Source organism: Podarcis vaucheri, assembly GCF_965113315.1.
Source record: "Podarcis vaucheri genome assembly, chromosome: 7".
NCBI classification, from domain to species: domain Eukaryota; kingdom Metazoa; phylum Chordata; class Lepidosauria; order Squamata; family Lacertidae; genus Podarcis; species Podarcis vaucheri.
Window position 1 is genome coordinate 73987003 of NC_138765.1, and position 27200 is coordinate 74014202.

At 44.4% G+C, this 27200-nt stretch overlaps 1 protein-coding gene and 1 long non-coding RNA gene across 5 annotated transcripts in view; one reads left to right on the plus strand and one right to left on the minus strand.

Moving 5' to 3' along the window:
• The window catches only part of SKI (SKI proto-oncogene), a 152362-nt gene that overhangs the window by 60253 nt on the left and 64909 nt on the right, over nt 1–27200 (minus strand). The gene's annotated exons all lie outside the window — the stretch shown is intronic.
• On the plus strand, nt 21554–23857 carry LOC309536591. Its single transcript, XR_014221655.1, has 2 exons — nt 21554–22323; nt 23342–23857. It is a non-coding gene; the product is annotated as an uncharacterized lncRNA (long non-coding RNA).

A 27200-nucleotide genomic window follows, 5' to 3' on the forward strand; every position in this document is an offset into this window, starting at 1 on the left:
GTGTGAATATTTTCAAATGACTTACAAAATGGAGCACAAGGTCTCTGTCTTAGAGAGGGAAAGTGCTGCTGTGTGTCAATAAACTGAATTTGCAGAGGTAGTAAACATGCCCCCACTATTTTTTTATTTTATTTTTTTGCACTCCAACTCATACCAGCCTTAGCCAGCATGCCCCAATGATGAGAGGGGGAGATTTCCACCTCTTCTCTCTAAGAAGTGCTATAATTTATTCACATTACCCCTCCCCCTTTGCTCAACAGTTACTGGGCAGTGAAAAGCCCCCCAAATCCAGTAGAAATCACTGTCTCTAAGTTGCAGATTAGCCACCCTGTCTATATATTCTATTAAATGTCTCCACGAAAGACCACTGAGCAGGTTTTCAAGAAGAGGTTTAGGAAAGTAGTGACAGGAGATCACTATCTGACAAAGAAAAGGAGCTACCACAAGGGTGGACTCTATCACAAAAAGGCACAAACATCCTTCACAAGGTGCATAATTTATTTAGAAACAGGTGGCTGGAACAGCAAGTATGTTCTGGAAGCATCTGAAACAAAACAAAAATCTACAACTCCTCTAATTCTCCAGCCTACTTTGTCCCCACCTTCACTTTCACTGTGGCTGAGAATGCTGATGTGTGTGTCTTTTGAAAGTTAACATTTAACAGCCATTTCAGGTCTACTGAATTCCAAGAAATAAAAATAAACTCTTGTACTGTTTAACTGCCAACTGAGGCCACTGTTTACTAAAGGGAGCTGAGAAACCTTTTTAGGGTGGAAATGGTCCAGAAGATACATTGCCTTGCAACGCCCACCAACCCCAAATTCCACCCCACTTTTCTCTACGTACCTTTTGAAGGAGTCAGTCCATGGTTCCCACATCTGAAATTTTCTATTCCCGGGTAATTTCTCACTATATAAAATGGTTTATCTACATTGGTCAAGCAGTCTTTCAAGCCCCTAGATATACATTCTCTGTTAAAAGCTGGATGTGAAAAACTCGCCAGTCCATTCATTTGACTCTATTCATGACCATCACAGGCCAGATAGTCACTTGTGGGTAGAAAACCACACTAGCAAAAACCTGCTACTTATCCTGACCATGTGGTTATCTTCTGAAGATGTCATACAATTTATAATCCCCAAGGGAAACTCCCCCATGAAATAGGTTAATTAGGACTGATAATTAAGTTTGATTCTATTCATCTGGACTTGAACTATGACAATAGTTTCTTGTCCCATAAGAGGTAATTACTGTGAATGACCATTGGGCTCATTTTGCATACATTCAAACTTTAATTGAATCCAGATCTCAACTCTTTTTTCTGCATTTTATTTCCACCTGATGTCATTATTTACACCCCCACCTCTAAATCCATCTGTATGTATACCTGTCTACCAAAGGTAATCCTTAATGCATCTAGTCCAAGAAACATTCTGCCATTCAACACACGCACACACAAAATTAGTCTCTAATGTGCTATAAAAGTATTTGCCTTTATACGATGAACAGGTGAGGATTTCTTCAAAAGAAATTCTGAGCATACAGCCATTTTGTGGGGAAACAGAACATTTCACACAATGATTTGAAATTCATACACTTAATGCTAACCAAAACTTCCATCTGTGTTCAAATTTCATGATCACTGTAGCAAATCTCAAAAGGTGTCAAGGGTTGAAATGGTTTTCGAATATGCAATTGTTTGTTTATTTATTTACTGTAATGTACTGTACTGTGAAATCACTTTGAGATGCTTCACGGAAAGTAATTCATAAATGAAATAAAATTCACAACTATTAATAATAATTCATTGCTGCTGTTACTATTATTTCAGCTTCCTCTAAAGGGCATGTGTTAGCACTTCTACCACTCCAGCACTCATGGTCCTTGTCTTATATGTAGCAATGTATTTGAAACGGTGCAACTTTGCATGCTGCATCTGAAATGTACAGCAATAGGAAGTTGAGGTCTCAAACAAACAAACACACTGAAGAAGACTTGAGAGGGCAGAGAGATTTCCTAAATGTTCCCATAAAACAGCATTTACAATACCTTAATATAGCACACTTAGACTGTGAAATTAGTCAAATAAGTATGAAACAGGCTAGATTTGATTGCTATGACAGAACAGAATCAGCCCCCAGGCCTTCTATCTGGCCCCTGGAATTCTGTTCAGGCCACAACCCTTGCCTGTCCCAGTCTACATCCAACATGCAGTGCTTTGCCTAGTTGGGGTATATGCTCACATTTTTTAATGACATTTGTGCTGGGAATATAACCTAATATACAAAGGCAAAAGTCACACCTGGTGCTCTGGCCCCTTCGACTCTGGCCCCACCCACCACTGACATATTGCCCCCGCCCCCAGGTTCCCCATCATAGAATGCAGCCCTTGGGCTGAATGGGGTTCCTTGCCCCTGATGTACAAGATACATGCATTATTGGTTTTTCTCTGAAAACAAAGAAAGACACTTTGAAGGACACTACATGCTAAATGCAAGCTGGAGAAGCAAATATATTTGGATTGCTTCAGGCAATGAGAAGAGATGCCTTCATTTTATGAGGCCCATGGGATTTTCTTTTCAAAGGATTTTTAAATCTATGTTGTTGGTATTTTCTACTCTGGGACAGAACAGTGCAGGTGAAAGTGAACAGCTCAGTGAGGAGCTGCCCTTGTGCCCTTACAAAAATTGGACATTTAACTTTCAAAAGACATATCAGCTCTGACTTTTGCCCTGTGTATAGAATTTGAATGTACCCACTGTGGTCTGACTTCAGGGGCAGCAGGTGAAAATATTCTTGCCAGAATAGAATGGCATTCCTTCATGCTGGACTTGGAGAACAATTAAAAGGAAATAATTTATTACAGACTTCTGGTGACTTATTCTTTTTCTAATGAGCATAATATTATTGAACGTTCCTTAGGTAGGATTTAGATCAGGGACTTTTTAAAAGTTGCCACAATAGTCATACTGCACCTGTGCTTTCTTTTGTACAACCAGAACATCAGGCTAGGGAAGAAAACTGTTCTTCAAACAGAGTCTACTGCACCAATAGAGGACCACTGTTCAGAAAAGAGAAGTGAAAACCATCAAGGGTAATGGAGCGATGTGGAAAAGTTACAACATTTGAAGCTTTTTAGTTCAGAGAAAAGGTGACTAAGAGGAAACATGATAGAGGTGTATAAAATTATGCATGGTTTGGAGGAAGTGGGCAAAGAGAAGTCCCTCCCTCCAATAACACTAGACTTCAGGGTCATCCAATGAAGCCGGATGTTGGAAGATTCAGGGCATACAAAAGGGAAGACAAGAAAGGCTTTACACAGCACATAGTTAAACTGTGGAAGGTATAGTGATGGCCACCAACTTGCTTGGCTTTAAAAGTGCATTTGACAAATTAATGGAAAAGAAAGCTATTAATGACTAATACCTACGGTGGATGTGGGGAGAGTGTTCTTGTGTTCAGGTCCTGCTTTCTGACTTGGGCATCTGGTTGGCGACTATGAAAACAGGATTCTGGGCTAGATGGGCCTTCTTATGATCTTATGTTCTTACAAACATCTTAATCATGGCCTTGTTATCTTGGATGCCCAAGATTATCACTTCACTGTTTTAAAGCCTCTCTGTCTGGCTCTCAGAACTTTCCCCAGGTCACACCCATCATAAGCCCTGCTCCTACACCAAGTGTTTTTTGCCTTGGTAGAATGTATCCTTGAACTCTGATAATGCCTCTTGCTTGTCTGGGTGGAGGATAAAGAGGGATGTGTGAGTGTGAGTAGAAACTGGCCTACAATATAAGGGATAAATTTTACATCCATTGCTCTGCCCACTTTTGTATACAGCTTCTTCCACTAACGGTATGTGGCCCTAAGAAGGGTATCCCAGTAGGAATGTAGCCCTCAGACTAAAGAGGCATTAACAGAGTTCAGGGGCACATTCTGGCCATGTAGAAACTCTTAAAGTGGGTATGAAATAGGGCTAATGAATAGTGTGGCCTGGGGAGAGAACCAAGAGGCAGATGGGGAAAGCGCCACTTCCCACCCCCACCTCTACCTTGTGGAACATGGGTTAATGATTTTTCCATGGGAAGTGAATTTAAAAATGAGGGAAATCCCTCGTAAGAAGAAACAAGTGAAAAGACTGCTGTGCAAATCTCACTACCTTCCTACAGAAAAGTTTTGCTCTTCTCTCTTCCTCTTTCTCTCTTTCTTTTTAATCCATTTCCAGTTTCACTAGAGCAAGGAAAAAACATAAAATGGCCTTAACCACAGAATTTTCCCTGGTTTCTGCCCAAGAAAGCCATAACAGGGTCACAAGCTGTAGGCTCAATTTAAAGGGGGGAGGGGGAACCAGAGGAAGTGAGCACTTCAGCCAACATTTTGGAATTATAATGAAGCCTAATATCTGGCAACATATCTGGTTTAGGGTTTAGTTCCAGTTCTGTTAGACTCTTTTTACAAAGGTTCTGAAACGTTTCAGGAATAAAATCCTGGCTTTCACTGGAATAGCTTCAAGTTTGGAGTTGTGAGCAAAACAAGGGCGTGGAGAGCTGAACTCCTGTTGGATAACTGCCCAAAGGCACAAGAGGGAAGGGGGATGGCAAATTCTACAAACCAACAGAACTTGCAAAGAATTGAATAGACACATTTTGAAGATAAGAAGTTTTAACAGCTGCAGCAAGATATCGTTTTTTCAAGCTGAGATTGTCTATCCTAAAAGAGTGAGATGGAAGGAGAAAAGGGGAAAGTTTGTAATCTCAAGATTCTTGCAAGAAACCTTTCCCTTTTTCACCACAGCCAATCACAAACGAACAACCACACCCTAGGCCAAACCCAACCTCTCTCACCAAAGGAATACAAGCGAATAGCAAAGAGAACCTGCACAAACGACTCTGACACAATACCCCACACATACATTAAGCAAAATAGAAACGTCGCCACCCGACCCCATCACTACCCCTCCCTCTTTCCCCCTTTTCTTCCTAATGTAACACTAATGTCTCAACAAATGAAACTGATCTGTAGAAAATGTAACTTGAAAAAAAAAGACATTACACATACTTTTGTAAACCAAGAATTCTTTAATAAAAGTACATTTAAAAAGAAGAAGAAAAGAAACCTTTCCCTTTTAGATTATGCATGTTGCTACCTCTCCAGGGTCTGCAACTATAGTTCACCAACCAGACCCTGTCCAGGCTCCTCTGTTGTAGGAGATACACAGAAAGAAAACTTACAGTTTCACCAGCTGTGTGTGTCCCTACCCACCATTACAGTGGTGCTATGGAGAAGGAAGCTACCTCTTGTGGAATTTCTCCTTTGAGTTATTTTTTTTTTTAAAAAAAAAACCCACACACCTTCTAAATTACTTTCAGCATCTGGACTGGGCAACTCTATCTGCAAGGGTGTGGGAGAGAGAAAAGACAGGGAAATGCTTTTCCCGTCAATTGAAGAAGAAGGAATCCACATTTGGGCTGTAGAGTACAGTGGGATCATATTTCTCCACCCCCCTTTTTTCTGCCTTCATTAAAAAAAAAAATCTTCTAGGCCTGGCTGACTTATGTTTTCTCTGCTCCATAGAAACCGACAAAACAGCAAACCTTTGCCAGTCTCCAGCTCCACAAACACTGAAGAGGGAGGGGGGGGGAGAGGAAGAAAAAGTACAGAGAAGGATCTAGAATGTGGCAAAAAGCCTGGAGGTGCTGAGCCACTTGGTTTTCTCATCAAGAGACAATTAAGGTAGAGGCACAACCCCCCCCAACCTCCCCAAAGTGCTGGGGGATGGGGAGTGGGGAGATCTACATTGACGGAAAACCAAAAGAGCTACGATTAACACAGAAGCATTCCATCATGACTGACCAAAAACTATATGGATTTATCCTTGCTTGGTTCCCCACTCCCTGCACCACCTTCCTTTCTGTGAAAGTTGTACTCCTTTGCTTCCAAAAGCCTTTCGCAAAGAGAGCAAAATATACAAAATACAAGGCACAGAGAAACATGTGGAAACGGGCGGGGAGAGGGCAAGAGAAGCTGCAGCTGAGGTTAAGACTCATAGCCATGCCATGGCATCTGGCCAGAGATCACTTCCATAACCACCCAGATATTAGCACTACTTTCAAATGCCCAGTTATAGTGTTCAGTGTCATTCTGCAACGACCCCTGTGATTTTGCACTATTTCTCTTTTATTTGTTACATTTATGATGCATCGCATTACATTCTTCCAAGGAGCTCTTCCCTGCTACCCTCTAATTTATCCTCACAATTGTGCTGCAAAATAGGTTAGGCTTCAAGGCTGAGTGGGAGATCTGAACCCTGGTTTGGAGTCCAACTCTGAAACTATCAGAACACGAAAGACAGGTTAAGTTATTCTGGTCTTCCCGATTTTCCAACGCTCTAACTCAGTGTTGGGGGGAGAGAGAAAAGCACGCTAAGAAAAACAAGGTCAGGGCTGCCAAGATATTATTCCCTTCTTTGTTCACTGAAGTCTGAGAACCATTAGTGCTTTTCGGAGACAGCAGATGGGAAGGGAAGCAAAGGATAGGTCCCTCTGGGCAGATGGTACGTGCCACTGCTTGTCTGAGGCTTAGGATATTCTTCTTTCACTCTCAACAGGGTTCTAATGCCCAGATTCTGAGAAGCCGGGGTTGATGTGATCAAGAAAAGGTAGGAAAAAAGCAAAATCCCTGCCTGTGACTGAGTTACAAGGCTTTTCTTTTTTCCTTCCCTGAGCTATATGCTCAAAAAATCCACAATCAGCCAAGCATACCATTAACTGACACAATTAGCACTCTGCATAGCTCATCGAGAAGTGCCCCTGCTCTGCATCTCAGGTTCAATCCCTAGCACCTGCAGAAGTGATCAGAAAGATCCTTCTCTCACTGAGATCCCTGAGAGCTGCTGCCTGTCAGAATAGACCATACTAGGCTAGATGGGCAGCTTTACACCAAATCAGATGTTGTTCCACGATATGAGTATCTGGATCAGTGCTCAGATACATTCTATAGTTGGATGAGTCCTGGGGTGGTCCATCCCACAACAGGGCCAAACACAACTGCAAGCATAGAGGCAACTTTTGCTTTCTCCATACAGTGGTACCTCGGGTTAAGAACTTTGCTTCAGGATGATAACAGAAATCGTGCGGCGGCAGCGGGAGGCCCCATTAACTAAAGTGGTACCTCAGGTTAAGAACAGTTTCAGGTTAAGAACGGACCTCCAGAACAAATTAAGTTCTTAACCCGAGGTACCACTGTATACTTTTCAGCAATGAAAAGCACCCGTAGTTAGCTAAAAACAGAAAAGGAAGGTCATGAACTGCAGTTTAAGGAATCTTCTTTCCCTTTATGCTGGATTTTTCTGAACTGGGTGGCACGGAAACTGGAGGAGACAAGATTGTTTTCAGCAAAACAGAATAAAAAAAACTCCCTACCATGAATTGAAAAGGGACAGATTTTGCCACCAGAACTTTTCTAATGCCCCTTTACTCTGTGAACTATACCACAGAGGTATGGCCCTTTGAGGAGTAACTGTACCTTACTAGCATGTCTCTGTGAGTTGGGAGTTAGAGGAACAATGCTTTGGTGGTTCCCCTCTTACTTGAAGAGTTGGTTCCAGAAAATAGGACCATGAGAGTCTCATGGAAGTTACGCTGTGAAGCGCTACAGTGTACCACTCTGTCCCCTAAGCTGTTTAACATCCATATATCTAACCTGGTATAAGGTTGATTCCCATGTTAGTTAGCTTGATCTATACATACACAACCCTCATTATGTCACTTAAGGAGACTTGGTTCAATGTAACCTTTTGTAAGTGAGTACTCAGTACGGCTTCTTTTAGATGCCCTCTCAAGGAAATGGTATTGTCAAAAAGGTAACAACTGTGGAAGATGATAGCTTGTTACTCAAAAAGAGATGCTGATGGCTGGCTGGCAGGACAGCCTGATAGGTAGGTATATAGATTAGATGGCCTATTTTTAAGGAAAACAAGGCACATTTCTTAATCAACTTTGATAATACTTGAAAACTTTCTAAAATAAAACTAGGCTCAGAAAAGAAATCTGCATATAATCAAGCCTCTCTGCTTCTTCCACTCCCTCTTCCCAAAACACCTTTTAAATGGCCCAAATTCAAGTAGAGGATGTTTGGCTGTTCCTAAAGTGAACGATGTGCCATTTTTCATTTGAAACTGGTACAGTTTTCCACAGATCTAATAATTTATTCCCTTTACCATTTTCCTTCCTTCTGGTGGTGTCAGGGGATGATTAGCTGCTTGTGCTTAAAATAGTGCCCCTTCAGAGTTTGTGCGACCCCACAAACCTCTGTGTGTGACAGAGCTCCTCAGACATGTCTGCTCTAGTCACTTGTAGAGTCCGACAGTGGCTGTCTGCGGAAGCGCTTCCAGCAAAGAAGTTCCTTAACGGAAACGCGTCTCCTGGACTCACGACGTGACAGCTTCCGGCGAAGCATAGGTCTCCCTGCAGTTGCTTCTGACACCTCCCCGCTATTTTCGCTCGAAGTGTCTCTCACCCCTTTCTCTCCCCTTCTGCTTCCTGCCTGGGCTGCTGCGTCTCTCTCAGCATTACTGAGATCCTCCTCCAGAGACCCCGCGCTCCCCCTACTGGTCCCTGCTTTAGCTGTTGACTCTCTCCCAGTCTCTGGGAGCCCTACCACTTCCCTTTCCTCCGATGTCAGTTCCCTGACATCCACCTCCCCTCCAGGGCCCCCCTCTCCCCCGCCCCTTCTCTCTCCTCTGGGCGGTGAGGAGCTGAAACCCCTAAACGAATCCTCCTCATCTTCCGACGTCTCGAACATTTCCCTCCATCGGTCTTCGTTCCGACTCGCTGAATCCTCCTCCACCTCGGAATCAGCGAACCCCTCCAACTCTTCTTCTTCGTCGGTGGTGGCGAAGTATTCCCTCCGGAACCTCGCCACTGGCTGGGGTTTCCGAGGGAATCTCTGATGAAAAGTTTCAATCAAAACCTCGTCATCTACATCCTCTGCCCTGACCCAGGTGTTTTCCGACTCCGGCTCCCCTTCCCACATTACCAAATACTCTACTTGCTCTCCCCTCCACCTGGAATCGAGAATCTCCGCTACATGGTAGCTGTGTTCTTTTTCCTCCATAGCTGGTCCCCTATTGACCCTCCCCTCTCTGTCCCCTATATACGGTGACAGCAATGATCTGTGGAACACTGGGTGCAACTTCATGTGGTTAGGTAACCGGAGTCTGAAAGCCACTGGGTTGACCTGTTGCGTGACTTCAAATGGGCCCAGTCTTTTGGGTCTTAACTTCTTACAACCTCCTTTAAATGGTAACCCTTGAGTGGACAACCACACCTGATCCCCCACCCTAATGCTTTCTCCTTCCCTTCTGGTTTTGTCTGCCTGCCTCTTATATTCCTCCTTCGCCCTGTTTAAATTAAGTTGGAGCTGGCGATGGATCGCTTCCATTTCTTCAACGAACTGTTCTGCGGCTGGAACGCTCCAGTTCTCCCCCTCCCCCCCTGGGAAGGCTCGGGGATGACACCCGTGATTGGCCAAAAAAGGGCTCATTCCCGTGGACACGTTCTCCGCATTGTTATAGGCAAATTCTGCCAACGCCAGCTTCTCCACCCAATCATTCTCTCTGTCATTCACATAACACCTCAAATATTGCTGGAGGACACCATTAGCTCTTTCCGCCTGCCCGTTGGTTTCTGGATGACGGGCAGTTGAGAAATTCACCTCTACATGCAATAAGCTCATGAGCTTCCTCCAGAACCTGGAAGTAAATTGTTTCCCTCGGTCCGAAACCACCCTCAAGGGGGCACCATGCAATCTAAACACATTTTCCACAAACAATTTAGCGGTTTCTTCTGCTGTGACCGCATGTGAGCAGGCTATAAAGTGGGCCATCTTGGTTAACAGGTCTACCACAACCATAATGGCTGTCTTCCCTTTGGACCTGGGCAGATCAGTCATAAAATCTATTGCCACTGCCTCCCATGGTCTTTCCGGCGTGGGTAGTGGTTCTAATAAACCTGCCGGTGCCCGCCTCTCCCCCTTGGCTCGTTGACATCGGTCACACCCTCTCACATACTCCCGCACATCTTCCCTGACCTTGGGCCACCAGAATTCCCTGGTAACCAGCCACATGGTTTTGTGTTGCCCAAAATGCCCTGCTGTGGGGCTATCGTGCAGTTGCTTGAGTACCTTTTCCCTCAATTCTCCTTCAGGTACGTATAACGCTCCCTTGTAGTACAACGCCCCGTTTCTCTCCTCAAAACCCCCGGGTTTGTCTCCCTCCCTCCTGAGACCCCTGAGTTTGTCCTGGGCATATTCATCCTGCACCGTTCCCTCTATCAGTTCCCTTTGCCCCACCAGTGCCGCCCCACACACCCAGCGATCCTCGGGAATGACATGGGTCTCTTCGGGTGCACCCTCTCCCTCCAAATATTCAGGTTTGCGTGATAGAGCGTCCGCCCTAACGTTCTCCTGGCCTGGTACGTAACAAATCTCAAAGTTAAATTTGGAGAACTCCTGGGCCCATCTCAACTGCCGTTGGTTGAGCACTCGCGCAGTTCTCCAATACTCTAGATTCTTATGGTCCGTGCGTACTTGCACCTTCTGTTGTGCACCAATTAGTAGGTGCCTCCATCTCCGGAAGGCCTCATAAATCGCAAGAAGTTCCCGGTCATACACCGTGTAGTTTCTCTCCGATTTGTTCAGCTTTCGCGAAAAGAAGGCACACGGTCGCCACTCGGACCCCTCCTTCCCTGGCTGCAGAAGAAGCACCGCCCCTATGGCTCTGTCAGAAGCGTCTGTTTCGACCCTCAGCTTTTTTTGTAAATCCACATGTAGAAGTTGTTCGTCAGAGGCGAAGGCCTTTTTCAGTTCCTCAAACGCTCGCTCCGCCTCCCCCGTCCAAACAAACTTCTTTTTGCTGCTGAGACAGTCCGTGATGGGCGCCGTCAGGTGAGCGAAGTTTCGGATGAACTTACGATAAAAGTTTCCAAACCCTAGGAACCTCTGCACATCCTTCTTAGTCTTGGGGGTTTTCCATTCCAGCACCGCTTGAACCTTGCCGGGGTCCATGGCCAACCCCTTGTCTGACAAGCGGTACCCCAGGAATTCCACCTCCTTGGTATGAAACTGACACTTCTCCAGTTTCACCCACAGTCTGTTGGCATGAAGCCTGCTCAACACTTCTCTGACGTCTCTCACATGTTGTTCCTCATTCTCCGAATACACCAACACGTCATCTAAGAAGGCCACGCAATTCTTGTAGAGCAAAGGCCCCAGTACATGGTTCATAAAGGCTTGAAAACACGCGGAGCCTGCTTGTAATCCAAAAGGCATAACGAGATATTCAAATGCCCCCAAAGGGGTGAACATGGTGGTCTTCCATTCATCCCCTTTCCTTATACGTATCAGGTTGTACGCCCCCCTTAGGTCCAGCTTTGTAAAAATCTTTCCTTTTCGCACCCTGGTCAAAATATCATCAATCCTGGGCATAGGAAAAGCCACCGGCTCTGTCACTGCATTTAGGGCCCGAAAGTCACATACCAGTCTCGGCTTGTCCGTGTTCTTTTTATCCACAAAAAACACTGGGCTACCCCCCGCTGCCTTGGACTCTCTGATGAAGCCTCTCTTCAGGTTCTTGTCAATGAACGCTCGCAACTCCTGCATCTCCCTGTCTGACATGGCATACAACCTGCCTACAGGAAGCTGTGCTCCAGGGAGTAAATTGATCTGGCAATCAAAGGGCCTATGCGGGGGTAGTTGGTCAGCTTCCTTCTCGCTGAACACGTCGCTGAGATCAGCATACTGTGATGGCACCTTCCCCTTCTCCATCACTTCCGTCCCTGCTAGGGTGGCTTGGGCCCCTGCTGACCCCTTTTCCCCCCTGCAGTGTTCTAAGCAATGTGCGGAACCGAAGGAAACCACTCTTTGATGCCAGCCCACCAGCGGATCATGTAGGGCTAGCCAGCTCATTCCCAAAATAATGGGAGCGCCTCCCAAGGTGGCCACATTAAACGCTATCAGTTCTGTGTGCCTTGCCACCCTCATTATCATTGGGATGGTCTGCAAGCTGACGCCTCCTCCCAACAGTTCTCTGCCATCGATCGTGGTCACCTGCAGGGGGTTGCTTAAGGGGATAGTCTGTATCTGGTGTTCAGCCGCAAACTCCTTGCTCATGAAATTGCAGGAGCTGCCTGAGTCCAACAGCGCCTTTATTTTTAGGGGGTGTCCATTTTGCAACTCTAGCGACACTTCAATCACTAGAGCAGGTCGAGGAGCTTCTGGCACTGGCACTTGGGAAAGGGGCACTTTCACTGCTCTTTGGCCTGGCTGCAGTGCCCTGCTGGCAACCAGGCGTTGGCTTTTACCTGCTCCGTTTCTCCCTGCTCTTCCCCCTCAACAGTTCCCACCATCCCTTGCCATTCCTTCCTCTGGGGGCAGACTCTGGCAAAGTGGCCTGGCTGTTGGCAGAGATAGCATTTCCGGGGTCCCTTTCCCTCCTTCTTCGCCCCCTCACTGGGCTTTGAAACTGCGCGCGCGCGGGCTGTTCCGATTTCCATCGGCTCTGCCGGCGGGAAAGCTGGCTCAGGAATGTCTGGAATGCGTAACTCCTTCCAACGTTCCCCTCTCCCTTCCCGCCTCTCCAAGGCTCTTGCCTCCTGGCGCGCTCCAATGGTCAGCGCAGATTTGGTCAGCTGATCCATAGACACCGCCCTGGGGCTCCTGGCCAGCTCGTCTTTCACAGCTGAAGAAAGACCTTCTTCAAATAGCATCTGAATGGGTGCTGCCGATAAATCCCACCCCAATCTGTGAATCAGCATGGTAAATTCAGTCCAGTACTCACGGACAGATCTGCTTCCCTGCTTGCAAGCCATTAGCTGTCTGCGCACTCCCCCCTCCTCAATATCGCTGGAGAACATGATATCCATTGCACGAAAGAATTTCATAGCGTCCTTCAGGATATCGTTGTGCGTTGCCATCAGGGGTCGAACCCAGTCCCGCGCCCCCTTCTCAAGATGCCCAATTACGAAAGCAACTCGGGATTCCTCATCAGGGAACTCATCAAACTGCACATTCAGGGCATATTGCATTTCAGTCCTAAAGGCATGGTAATCCTTGGGGTCCCCCCAAACTTCTGCACTAATCCTGGTACCTTTCTGGGGAACTGAGTGGTTCTCCCCTTCTTGTCTGCATCTTGAGCCCTCCTCTCCTCGAGCCTCGCCGTCTGCAGCGCAAGTTGGACCTCCAATGCTCGGTATCTGTCTTCCAAGCTTGGACCAGCTCCACCCCCTGCGGCTCCGGCTCCTGCTGGGTCGCTCATGATGCCTTCTCCTGCACAGGCAGCGTACAGAGACTGTCGGACTGCTGTCAGGGGATGATTAGCTGCTTGTGCTTAAAATAGTGCCCCTTCAGAGTTTGTGCGACCCCACAAACCTCTGTGTGTGACAGAGCTCCTCAGACATGTCTGCTCTAGTCACTTGTAGAGTCCGACAGTGGCTGTCTGCGGAAGCGCTTCCAGCAAAGAAGTTCCTTAACGGAAACGCGTCTCCTGGACTCACGACGTGACAGCTTCCGGCGAAGCATAGGTCTCCCTGCAGTTGCTTCTGACACCTCCCCGCTATTTTCGCTCGAAGTGTCTCTCACCCCTTTCTCTCCCCTTCTGCTTCCTGCCTGGGCTGCTGCGTCTCTCTCAGCATTACTGAGATCCTCCTCCAGAGACCCCGCGCTCCCCCTACTGGTCCCTGCTTTAGCTGTTGACTCTCTCCCAGTCTCTGGGAGCCCTACCACTTCCCTTTCCTCCGATGTCAGTTCCCTGACAGGTGGATATGTACATACAGGGAGTTGAAAAGCAAGCTGACAAGGTGGGAGACCTTCCCTTCTCCCTGCCCCCACAAAGGCAAATATTTCTGAATTAAATTGTAGTGAGGGAAGGAATCGTCTACTGTATACCCAAATTCCTCCGCATGCATAAGAGAACGTATTCTGAATGTGTAGATGACCATTATCATAGTAAATCATTACTGCAACTTGCCTAAATAAATCTTTCCAGGCTTTGTCATCACTGAGCGATTCCACCCAGACCTGGTTGTGCACCCGCCCCTCATTTATCAAGACAAAATTGCTTTTCAGATACCGCTATTCACAGATATCGGTTCATAAATTCTCCAAGGTTAGTCTAAGAGTTCATTTGCACAGAGGTTGTGCAGGGGGTCAGATAACCCCTGCATTCCACACGTGCCAAGATCTTTAACCTGTGTTGGTACTCTCTCTTGCCTCTTTCCACCCTGCCCTACACTAAATTCATGGGTGTGTGGGTTTAAAAGAATAGATTATTGCACCCTGCTAGACCCATCCTAGCTTGGGCTGGTGTTAAAATCTCAAAAAGAACCTGTGGTGTTATAGACAGCACCACTAGGGACCTTAGGAAATAAACACAGATTTCACTGAACTTGGTATAGCCACATTCAGAAGGTGGGCGGTTCGAATCTGCATGACAGTGGTGAGCTCCCATTGCTCTGTCCCAGTTTCTGCCAACCTAGCAGTTCGAAAGCACACTAATTCAAGTAGATAAATAGGTACCGCTGTGGCAGGAAGGTAAACAGTGTTTCCGTGTGCTCTGGCTTCTGTCATGGTGTTCTGTTGCACCAGAAGCAGTTTAGTCATGCAGGCCACATGACCCAGAAAGCTGACTGTGGACAAATGCCGGCTCCCTCGGCCTGAAGCGAGATGAGCGCCGCACCCCATAGTCGCCTTTGACTGGAATTAACCATCCAGGATTACTTTTTCCAAATATACATGTGGCATTCCTTTTGCATTTCTATACCATTACAAAATTATCTGGATTACTAATATAGCTTAGTTTCAGTAATTAATAAGTGAGCAAGTTAAAGGTAAGAGGTTGTACATTGGGGGTGTAAAAGTCACACCTGAAAGTCATGCCTGTGGTCTTAGATTACCATTAAAGTAAAGCTCAGTTTCTCATATGTAAAATGGGCACAAGAACCCACCTCACAAAGTAGCTGCAATGAGGGATATAGATAGGTGGTGTACTTTGACAGTGATCTTGAAGTGATAATTATGAAACTTTAAAAATGAGATACAAAGTTCCACAGACATTCCACCTTGTTGTGATTATCAGATTAGATAATGAAATAGTCTAGACAGAACTGACTAGGATATACTTCTAGCAGTTTTAAAGTCACCATGACCCATTGGGGTTAGAAGAAAAGACAAAAAATTCATTGTAAAAGTTATTTTGGTAATGGGCATTTAAAGAGAAACAAAAAGAGGTAATCAAGAAGAGAATCTGTTGCACACACACACAAAATTACAGGTCCTAAGCCCTCTCAAATTTCCCTGGTGAGGCTGAAACAACATTACCCAGGTGGAAAAGTGCCATAGCTCAGCAATAGAGCATGCTTCACATGCAGAAGGTCCCAAGTTCAATCCCTGTCATCTCCAGGTAGGGCCAGGAGAGACCCCTTCATGGAACCTTGGCATGCAGACAATACTGAGCTAGACAGATTCAGTATAAGGCAGCTTCCTATGTCTTAAGGGAAGGGTCGTAGCTCAGTGGTTAGAGCACACACTTTGCATGCAGAAGGTCCTAGGTTCAATCCCTGGCATCTCCAAGTGGTGCTGGGAATATCCTCTGAGTCTGAAACCCTGGAGAGCTGCTCCTAGTGTAGACAATATAGAGCTAGATAGACCGGTGGCATGACTCTGCATAAGGCGGCTTCCTATATTGCTGGTTGGCATTTACCAAGCAGTCTGGAGAACCCAGAGAAAGAGCAGAAATGTTTGTCCCGAATGTTTTAGGTGGTGACATTCCCAACTGTTGTTTGCCTAGTATTTATTTACGGCTTTGCCCAAAACAAAATGAAACCTCAATTATCAACTCAAGGGTGTCATGAATTGCCCAAACCAACAAAATTTGGTTATGTTGTCACAGCCTGCACCTGAAAGCTAAAACTGTGCCGCCTTCCTTGAAAACTGGCACATTCCTCACTGAAACAACTCTAGTGTAGGTAGGAAATCCATAATTCAGTGGCAGAGTCTGCATGCAAATAAGGTCATGTTCATTCTCTAGAACCTCAGGTACAGCTGGAAGGACTCCTGGAGAGCCACTGCCCAGTCAGTGTAGACCTGGAGTGGCTAACATCTCACACTGGGGCTATCCTGGAAACAGTAATTTTTGTCACTATCAATTACAATTATTATTTTTAAATCCATCATAAGCAGTTGCCTTGAACTACTCGGCATGTGTTGCAAAAGCCTAGCCACTCTCAAGAGTCCCCTAGTAGCCAAGGGTAAATTCTTGCAAGATTGCATCTCATTAGCTTCCAACAACAAGATGTATGAATGCCACTCAATAACTCATAGAGTTGGGTTACTTCTTTTACCAATGTAATGTGGGAACAGTTCTAATTACCTAAACCACTATCCCCAAATTGGGACATTGTCCCAGTCTCCCCCAGAAGAATTGCACTTTGGGTAGAATATGCTTTGATGCCCAACTAAAACACATGCAGAAACAAGTGAGGGGATGCTGAATTAGGCAGCTACTAGATGGTAAATGCTCAAATTGATGCATCAACTATTTGGATCAGTGCTTGCTGTCATTCATTCCTTAAGTCACTGTAGAACTGTAGTAACCAATGTACTTCAGGAAACCTCAAGACAGAATGGTATGGGACTCCATTAGGAAGCCATTAAAAAGTTATAAGGATTGACAGTCAGGTGGAGGCACTGTGCTTTCTGCCTCCTGTCCTCTCCTTAACCCCTATTCTTGGCCATTGCTTCAGAGATAAATATCTTGCACAAACAAAATTACCTTTGATTGCACCAGCAGCTGAACTTCTCCAAGAAGTTCCCACTACAGGGAGTGGCGTTGCCTTGCCACACAGACATAAACAAAGGAGAGCAGACGTGAAAAACAAGTTTTAATTAAAGCCACTTCTGCATAATCAATTTTCCCTTTCTTACACATTACACATTTCTAATATACGTCTGAAGAAGCATCTGGCACAGTCACAGATTACACAATAAAGGGTAAAGAAAGCAGGTGGAACAACCTGCTTCTGTGAATCTGTCCTTTTAATGTATACTGGCTAAAGGTTAACTTCAGGATTCAGTAACAAGAAGCCAATTTGTTTGTAAAATCAGCAAGAAAGCAGGAGATGAACAGTCAATAACACAGACGTTTACTCCCTCCCCGTAGCTATTTGAGTCATCTGACAGAAGTGTGTTCAGGTGTTACGCCTGAAAAAGGAAATATCAACCTATGTTGGGGCCAAGTTCAAGGTTTTGGTACTAACAAATAAAGCCCTATACAACTCAGGACCAGGTTACCTGAGAGACCACCTTATTCCTTATATAACCAGAAGGTCATTGTGTTATGCGGGAGTTTCTCTTTCAAGTCCAAAAGTATCAGAAGCTCACTCCGCAGTAATTTAGAGCACGGTCTTCAGTGTGGTTGCCCCGTTTGGTGCAACAGCATGACAGGCACCCACTTATCTGCACTTCTGCAAACAACTGAAGACTTTTTTGTTTGTACAAGTTTTCCAGCTGGATGAAAGGGTCTTTGTCTTGGGTGTTCACTTTGTATTGTTTTTAAAAATATATATTCAGTTGTTTTTAAAGCTATTTTTGGATGTTTTTAATACCTTTGTAAATCATTCTGAGATGTATAAAAGGTGATCAAATAATAACATCATCATGTGTTGAGCAGGGAAGGTTTGTGTTCATTTGAATATGTGAAGACGCCTCTGTGGTATGAAGAGACCTGTTTTATCAGGGTTACCAATTGCAAAGAGGCTTCTACTCGCATTCAAGTGAATGATGATAATCCCCTTTCAGTCTCCTTGCTGAGAATGAGAAGGTCAACATCTGAGAAGTCTGGGCTGGTACATACAGCCACAATGCCCCAACACTAGATGATATTTCCTGTTTGGGCATAATGTCTGGACAGTGTTTATTGTGAAAAGGTTATTTTAAAGGGGTGAAAAGATTTCAGAAATGGAACTCCAATGTAACCCTGAACTCAAGAGTGAAGTACTCTTTAAAAATTAAATTAAATTAAAAAGTTAGGAAATCCTGCAATGCAATAGGTCAAATCATTATTTTTTAAAACTTGTCCAGGGAGGGGAAAATTTAAAATATTTTAAAGCAGAAAACGTAAAACCATATCTACTTGTCCCCTATGCATATATTTCAAGACTAAAAATTTTGCTTAAGTGTTTATGAAAAAACATTTAAAAATCTCTAATTTCCTCATTTCACACTATGTACATTTTCAACTTGTCCACCTTTTAATACTCAATGTCTAAATTCTGCTTTATGTGAACACTTTACACACCGAGTGATCGCTAATTTCCTTATGTCACATTGATACAGACACAGTTCAGAGTAACTGGATAATTTCTTCCTTGTTTATCCACATAGTTCACCCCCACCCCCAAAAGGGGCACCTTCCTAAAAAAAAATATACCCACTTGCCTGCTACCTTGATGAAAATGTTTGGAGACTGCAACAGAAGCAATCATATAAAATGGGGGGGGGGCACAGAATCAGCTCTCTCTAATTTATATTAAAACAGCACACCAAGCCATGTTTTTCAGCACAAAACGAAAAACTGGGTTGCAACCCTACTCTTGATTTATTTATATATTCATTCATTCATTCATTCATTCATGTGTACACTCATTTTCTGCCTGTACCAATCTCCACGTGTAAGACGCCCCTTCTGAATTCCTGTGTGTTATTTGCAGGCAAGGTCACTGTGCAGTGGAAGAGCATGACAAAAAAGCCAGCCAGGTTCCCCCCTCCCCTCCAGCCAAGCTTCAGGAAGGGGAGGGTGGAGAGCTGAGCTCAGGAGCTCCATTAGAAGTTTCTACAGTCTAGCCAGGAGGCTGAGAGCCCAGACTGTGGCTGTTCTGTCCTCTGAGCGCACTCCCTCCACCTCCTCCCTCGCCATCACCCTCCCCCACCCATCTCCCTCAGTCTGCCTGGCCTGTCTGACGCCTCCTGTAGCTGAGCTGACTCATTTTGCAGACATTCTTAAAGTCACAGGAAGACATTTATCTAGAAAAGGCGTGTGCACATGGCAAAAACCTGCACTCTGCTGCATTTTTTTTTAATTCGGCATGTGTGGTTTTCCTCAACTATCTACTGAGAAAGGCAAACACCACATATCAGACCTTCCCCACCCCCTTTTAATCGTATACGCTGTTTAAAAAAAACACTTATAAATCAGTAACTAGGGTTGTAAACAACTAAGTCCTACTCAAAGTAGATCAATTAAAAATAATGAGCCTAAGCTTGTCATGTCCATTAATTTCAATGAGTACTACTCTGAATATGACTCTGCAGCCCCTCTTCTCACACTCACTCACTACTATAGCCACTGGAAGTAGCCTGAGTGTTGCCACCTGTCATTAAATACTTTCCTAGCAGTGAACACACATCCATCTGTGAAAGGGATAGTCATAGGAGCCTGTTGCAGCAGCAAGAGAGCCTTGGGGCACCAACAAATTTCTTATGGCATAAGATTTCACAGACTAGAGTCCACTTCAGCAGATGCTAGAAGAGGACTCAAGTCTACAAAAAGTACTGCCCAAATAAATCTGTTAGGGTCCCTCTAGAATTTTTTGGGGGAGGGGCTTATTCTCCAAAATGTCACTGACGCAATAATTATGCATTAGCAATGGATTTATAATGGATTTTCATTATGCTTTTAGTTGTTCAGCAGTGCTCCCCCCCCCCCAGTGTCATAGCATTACTGCCACCCAGAAGGGCCCTTTTGCAGTACAGCATGAGAGAAACCAGAGCAGAAACAAACAACAAAAACCCTGGAACATTTGCAGTTTGAAAAGTTACAGGATTTCAGCAGGAAGTTACAGGACATGAAGTGATTGGATACAAAGTACATCTGCCCTGAAACTTCTGCAGACGCAAAACAGTATTCAAAATGGGGATCGTGTCTAATCAAACCAATACCATCATGATGAGAACAAGTCGTTATGAATGCACAATAAAAAGGGATGACTGTAGGAGCCCTTACTCTTCAAAGGTGCCCTTGTTATTCTGACAGATCAAGTGGTTTCCCTACATTTGCCAACCAACATCCCTGAATCATAAAAACTATCCTAAATTCAACCTTGCAGGACACCTGGCAGTCTAAACACAAGCACAGTTGCATTGTACATTTCTAAAGGCAGCAAGGAGTTTATTTTGACAGTGGCCTAATTCCCACATGACTATAAACCAGGCATGTCCAAAGTCCATTTCGGGGGCATAATCCGGTCTGCCTGTCGGTTTAATCCAGCGCCTGTGGCAGTTTATTTCCTGGTAAAATCCTAAAAAGATCTCAACAACTTCAATCCCCCCAAAAAGCTCAACAATTTTGGTTGGCCCTCTTGGCCCTTCACATCATCCAATCTGGCCCTCTTTGAAAACAGTTTGGACATCACTGCTATAAACTGTAGTTAATGGTTTACTGTGAACAAACCAATCTGGGCTGTTTTGTTTCTCCCTGCTAACAAACAATGGGGGAAATCCAGCTAAACTGAATGGTGGGAGACTCAGGGTAGAAAAGAGGAAGTACTTCCACACACTGCATCTTTAAAGCATGGAATTTGCTACGAGAAAACATAGTGATGGCCACCGACTTGAATGGCTATTAGGCAATTTAACAAGGAATAAGGATATCAATGGCTACTAGCCAAGATTGTGTGCACTATGCCTCTGAATGCCAGTTGCTAAGAGTCACAAGTAGGGAGAGCGATGTCACACTCAGGTCCTGTTTGAAGGCTTCTACTGGGGAATCTGATTGGCCACTGTGATAGCAGAATGCTGGATTACATGGGCTTTTGGCCTGATCCATGCTGGACTAGATGGTTCAAAAACAAAAACAGAGGCTAGGTACATTACACATCCTCCAAAATATTTATGTGACTAGAGAGATGATGTACAAATCAAATCCCCTAAACCTACGGGTGAAACTGCAACAGACACGCCATGTATAAAAATGCCAGCAGCTGCTTGAGAAGAGGACGTCAACTCCATAATTATCCACAACGGATCCTCGCCTTTGCATCTGCAGCCCAGATGTGAAAATTAATCTTAGAAGCACAAGGAGGCTGGAGCTGGTGTTTTGTGAAGGGGGGTAGGGGGGCTGGGGAGAGACCAGCCAAGCAAAAGGTATCTGTTTTTACACTGGTGTCACAAGGCCAGGATCTCACCCAAAAGTGAAGGTCATGTCTCATCCCATTTTAATTTTAGATACCCAGTCCTACTCAGCTTGCAGGCAAAAAACAAAAACCCAGCAAACGCAGGAGCCAGTGCACAAAGTCAACCTAAAGATGATTGTTACATACCAACTGGAGGAAGTGATTAAAAATTAATGCAAGCTCAGAGAGATAGAGAAACCTGAAAGGGTGCTGCCCATCAGGCAACACTTCCAGCCCATCTATTATCATTCATATTTATTCTCCCTCCCTCTCCCCCTCCCCCCTCTTCCTCCTCTCCTGCTTCTTATACTGTAATACCATTCTCATGGGAAAGGGCAGAGGAATGATCACCAGGTTCTCTAAATTCACTTCTAAGTTACCTCCCTCCTCCACAATGAAACAGCTACAGGCAAAAAACAAAAACAAAACAGACACAGAGATAGAGATAGAGAAGAAGAAGAAGAAGGAGAAGAAGGTGTTATACATTTCCTTCCGGGGTCAGAGAGACTCAGCTGTGGGTGGCATTTGAAACCTCACTTTTTACCGATTCTCCTCTCCCCAAGCATATGGGGGTGGGTGGCCCATCCTAAGTGCTGTTCATTCTCACTTTCCCCACCACCACCTTTTCACATTCGTATTTGAAATACATCATTAAGCAACCTTGAAAAGAACTCTACACAGTCTCCTTTCTCAAGGTTCCCTTCTATGACCAGGCAGCTGTGGTACGCACAGCAAAATGTACACTCAGCGGGTAAGCTGAAAAGGCCTTGTATGGCTTTGAACAAATTAAAAAGAGAGAAGGAGTGCAGTGCCTATTTAATTTTTTTAAAAGGTAGCTAATTCTATGGTAATAAAACACTCACATGTGACTAGCTCTCTGTGGTCTAGGTATTTTAGCTGACTAGCAACAAGATTTCCAGCATGAGTGGCTAGAAAAAAAGCACAACCCTCTTACACTTTTTTGCCATTCCTATCTAACATTCTTTCCCTGCATCTTAGGCTGTGGCAGACCAAAGATTCTGTGGAACCTATAATATGCACATGTATTGTTCTTCAAACTAACTCAGAAAAGAGCAGGGTGAATTCAAGACAACATTTATTGAGGTGATCAGCACAATATGTTGTTTATTCACAAAGAAAGTAAAAGTTTATTTTAAAAAGAAAGTGCAAAGCTGTATTCATAACACAAAAGTTATTACACATTATTCAAAAGAAAAAGAAACACACACAAAACCTTCCCTCAAGCCTTTCTCCACCCTCACCCCAGGCTAGCAGTTTTATCACAAGGAGTCATTTCACAGGATTGCTTTAACATGTGAATACCCAAAGGAAAATGCTCCCTGCTTCTACTTCAAAGATGATCATGTGAAATGGCCCTCAATTTGTTCTGGGGTTGACAGAGTGACTTGAGCCTATTTTTTTCTATAAAGCTGCCTTGGGGTCATTTTAAGCGGAAAAAATAATTATTTGTGGTTAATCATGAACACTACAAACCCTACACTCTGTCTGTCCACAACACCACATATGAATGTGAATCTTGGAACATCAGCATTATTTATGAAAAAAGAAAAAAAAGGGGGGGGTTGTTTCTTAAAATACTGGCACTTTGGGATTCTATGTTTCTTGCCTTCTCTACCCTCCCAAGAGACCTTGTTTTTTAAGCCCATCATCCATTACGGTCATTTCACTAACGAGTCAAAGCCGCTTCTGTTCATCCTGTAGAAAGGTCCTGACCTGTGACCCTTGCCCCCTCCTTGAATCCCTCCAACCAAGCCTACTGTGCCTTGGCCCCCGTTTCAGGGACTGGAATTTTTTATGGGTCTGCATACACTAGTGGGTGATAAAACTTCTTGCTCTATTGTCAATGAAGAAGATTCTGGGTGCCAGGCTCAGTCTGCTAATTGGATACACGCACAGAGGGAGAGGCGTTCTGGGGTCTTCTTCTTGGAAAGGATGATGATGATTCCAGGGGTTTTTAACATGCTGCATAAGAGATTAACAATATTACTGGGGCGTTAAAATTAAAAGGGCTCTGTTTTGCTCTATTTTACTTGGGGGGTGGGATTCTCGGTGGCATATTAATTGTTCTGTCATAGTGCCTGCTTGTATTGGTGATTCACAGACAGATATCATACCTCCATGAGTACTGGAACAGGGAGTTGAAATGGTCCATTCAAGCTAAGCAGTGGTCCACAGAATTCTCCTCTATGACAAACTCCTCCCTTGACCTAAAGATGCATCATATCAGATGTTCCACCACAGATTGTCATCTCTGTCCCCGAGGACTTGACAACATGGGGCAGAAATCAGGTTCCATATCTATGTGATATGTAAGACTCTTGGGGGGGCTGAGGTCTTGGCACTTAGTACAGTAATTTAGTCCTAAAAACCTCACTGCGTTTTCAAAGATTTGCATGCTTTGCTAAATTAGAATCCCACTATCTGGAATTTACCAGTGGGCCCTGGACTATGGGAACATGTGTGCACTAGGGTCATCCAAACATATGGTGCTGCAACACTAGAAGGAGAAGTCGTCACCTTCCATGCAGCAGTAGCTTAACAATTTGCACTCCCTGTCCTTATTTGAGTTGGCATCATATTGATGCAAGTGCAGAAATAAAAGAACAGCTTTCCTTGACATTTATACATCACTGTCACTGTCCAGACACCTTGAAGAAAAAGGGTTATACCAGAAGGGAGCTGCAAGATTGCAGGCTGTGGTGCTAAATTAAATAACTTGCAACAGAAAAGAAACTTTGGATTTCTTTTTCATTTTAAACATTACTTCCTCCCACTTCTCCTTTGAGATTATCTTTGCAGAAAATCACGTGCACTACTTGGTGTCTGAAGTGTGGCTCAAGAGGGTGAGGGTGGGTGTTGGTGGTGAGTTCTTCATTACAAAATACATAAATTGGGAAGTAGAATTTGCACACTTACCTTCCCAACTTGTGTATTACTTGCACACACAAAACCTGCACTTAAAACACCTCATAAAATTCAGACCATTCATAAGCTATTCAAACATTTGAATGGGTCGAGGAATAAAACTAAGCACTCGCCTTTATTTTATTTTATTTTAATTGTGCCTGATATCCCTAGCAGAACTGTATTACCAACCAAAGTAAGATTAGCATATTTTAAAAACTGGTTACCTTGACAACAGAGCATAACTATGTTTTAGGGGGTGCAACTTGTAAGCATGTGGCAGGCACATTTTGGAGGGCTGGTGGTACAAATAAGTGAGTGGTAAGTTCATGCAAGCTTCTCTCTGACATTTACAATTGCATGGCCCTTCCCCACAAAAAGTGGGTGGTCACTAAGAGAGAAATAAAAGGGTCCACGGTAGGTAAATGGATCTTTTCCACAAGCGGTATCTTAGGTGACAGCTTTGGGAGCATCGTAAGCTTGGGAATGGCAGGAACCACTTACAATTCCTCTTACCTAGCTTCTTACCCTGGCCCTTGGTTTTGCTAATCAAACCCTGAACAACCTTTCAGAATACAGGCATGTATACGGTGGAGGGGTAGAGAATCTGTTAGTGAATGCCCATCCAAGGAAGATGATGTTGACCTGCCCCCACAACCCAGCCTAAACACCTCTTCCTTCCCATACTTGTCAGATCGCACACTGTAGTTCAGGGGTCAGCAACCTAAGGCCCATGGGCCGGAAGCAGTCCACGGAGGTCATTTGACCGGCCCACAAGCCGCCCCAGAATCGAGTTGCCCGCTCATGTGCTACGCTGCGCTAAACCACTGCAGCGAGGTGCAGGAACTCACTTCCATGGTGCCGGAAATCGCGTCTGCGCACGCACAGATGCCAAAAACCACGGGCACTGGCCCACGGAGGGATCTCCGCGGGACTGATCCAGCCCAAGCAAGATAAACCTTACTGACCCCTGTTGTAGTTGCAATGGGGATTTTGCCTCCCACAAAAGTGCCCACCCCATTGAGTGATTGTCACTGTGCCAATTGGTGCACTGCTTTTTTTCACCTCATTTCTGAGTCTCCAGTTCCCTGAAACTGTTCACTGATAATGTGGTGTCAGAATGCACATACTTTATAACTAGCACTGCAAAATGCAAAATGCTTTGCACAAAGAGCTTTCGCTATCTATCTACCATTCCGCTGGTGTAAATAAATGAAATAACTATTCAAAACAGTCACATTTGACTAAATTAGTCTGAACACACCTTCCAGTTAAAACATGAGCCAGGCTTAATTATTTATTATCCACTGTAGAACACCACTTAATTATTTTATTCCACTTCAGAAGCCTGTGTAATATTCATTTATTCTCAAGGATCTTAATAACCAAGCGATTTCCTCATACTTTTTTTTAATAAAAAAGAGCGCAAGTGTGTGGGAAATTTATTCTGCTCTTTCTGTTGCGGGACATTAATGCACAAACTGGATTGCAGCATAGTAAGGCAGTTCAGAGTTCATTCTTATCTTCAACATCACTTGCCTCTTTCACACATTCCAAAGGAGTCCTTATGCTTAAGAGGACTGTAAAGAGCACTCCAGCCTGTAACTTTAACCCTTGAACAAGCTTTCAAAGACCTCCTTCTGACTGATAAGCAGCTATTTCTTCATTAGCAAAAACAGGCTTTGCTGGGAAGCAAACTCCTCATCTCATTTAATCGTTTATACACTTCTCCCATCCCTTTACCAAACTGACAAATAGCTAGTTCTCCTCAGCCACATCTGCAGCCACTGTGTAGACCTGCCAGATGTTGACAAACCACAATATCCAGCTCTGGTCCAAAGATTTCCATAAGAAACGGCCTTATAACAGGATTCATTCATTCATCTAGTCCAGAATTATCTGCTCTGACTGACAGTGAGAGTGATGTTTCCCATCACTTGAATGTATCTTGATCCTTCTAAGATCACGGTTGAGGAACCTGTGGCCCTCCAGATGTTGATGCACTACAATGTGGACCTGAATTAAAACTTCTGACAGGTCCGCAACACAAAAATAAGCATAATAAAACTGATGCCCATCATTCATATAATAATACTTGAAAATTGAATAATATAGTTTGAGCCCTTCTGATCTCCTCACAACAAGAACAATGGAACATTGGAAACAACACTTTTAAAAATAATAATGGCTGGGATCTGATGCAGGGCATCCCCAAAAGCAGCAAAGGGGTGACAGCACAGCCAACTAAAATGTCACAATGCTTACAGGGGGATCTAACTGCCCAAGTGACATTGAGAAGGGGAATGTCTGTCACTCTGAAAGCCTGAGGGACACAGTAATCTGTGTAAAGGGTGTGAGATTTTATGCAAAAGGTGCCAGATCTGATACTAGGAGACAGGTGTGAAAAACAGCTTCATGTGGGCTGGCTATTTAACCGCTCATTCATGCTATTTCTCTGGTGGTGGTGAACACTATTATTATGTCCCTATGCTCCAACACAGGCAACAGGGAGCCTGTGTTCCTCCAGTTGTTTCTGAGCTACAATACCCATCATCCATGACCACTTACAATGATGGATACTGCTGATAGGAGTTTGGAGTCCTCAACAATATCTACAGGGCCTGAGGTTCCCCCTCATGTCTGCTTCACAGAGCACAAATGGACATGTCCCTCCCACAAAATGCAACACAAGGAAACAGCACTAGAAGGGCTGCAGGTTTCCCATCCCTGACCGAACAAGTAAAATTATGAAAAGGAGTATCTGGGCACCTAACATGGATTTCAGAGTACAGTATTGTGCATGACTATCTTGCTTATGAAAGGCCACTCTCTCACACAAACTTATCCTGGAAGCCACAATCTCTCTTAACTCTCTCATCTGAAATATTTATTGCCCAATTCCAGATGTGTAGTGCACCTCCCAATTGTATTCTATTTACTTATTACGTTTGTATGTCACACCATAAGCACCATGAGTGGGTTACAATAAATAATTTTGTATGTGTGGGTGGGTGTAAAATTTCAATTATCATTTTCAATGGGCAAAGGGAGCAGTT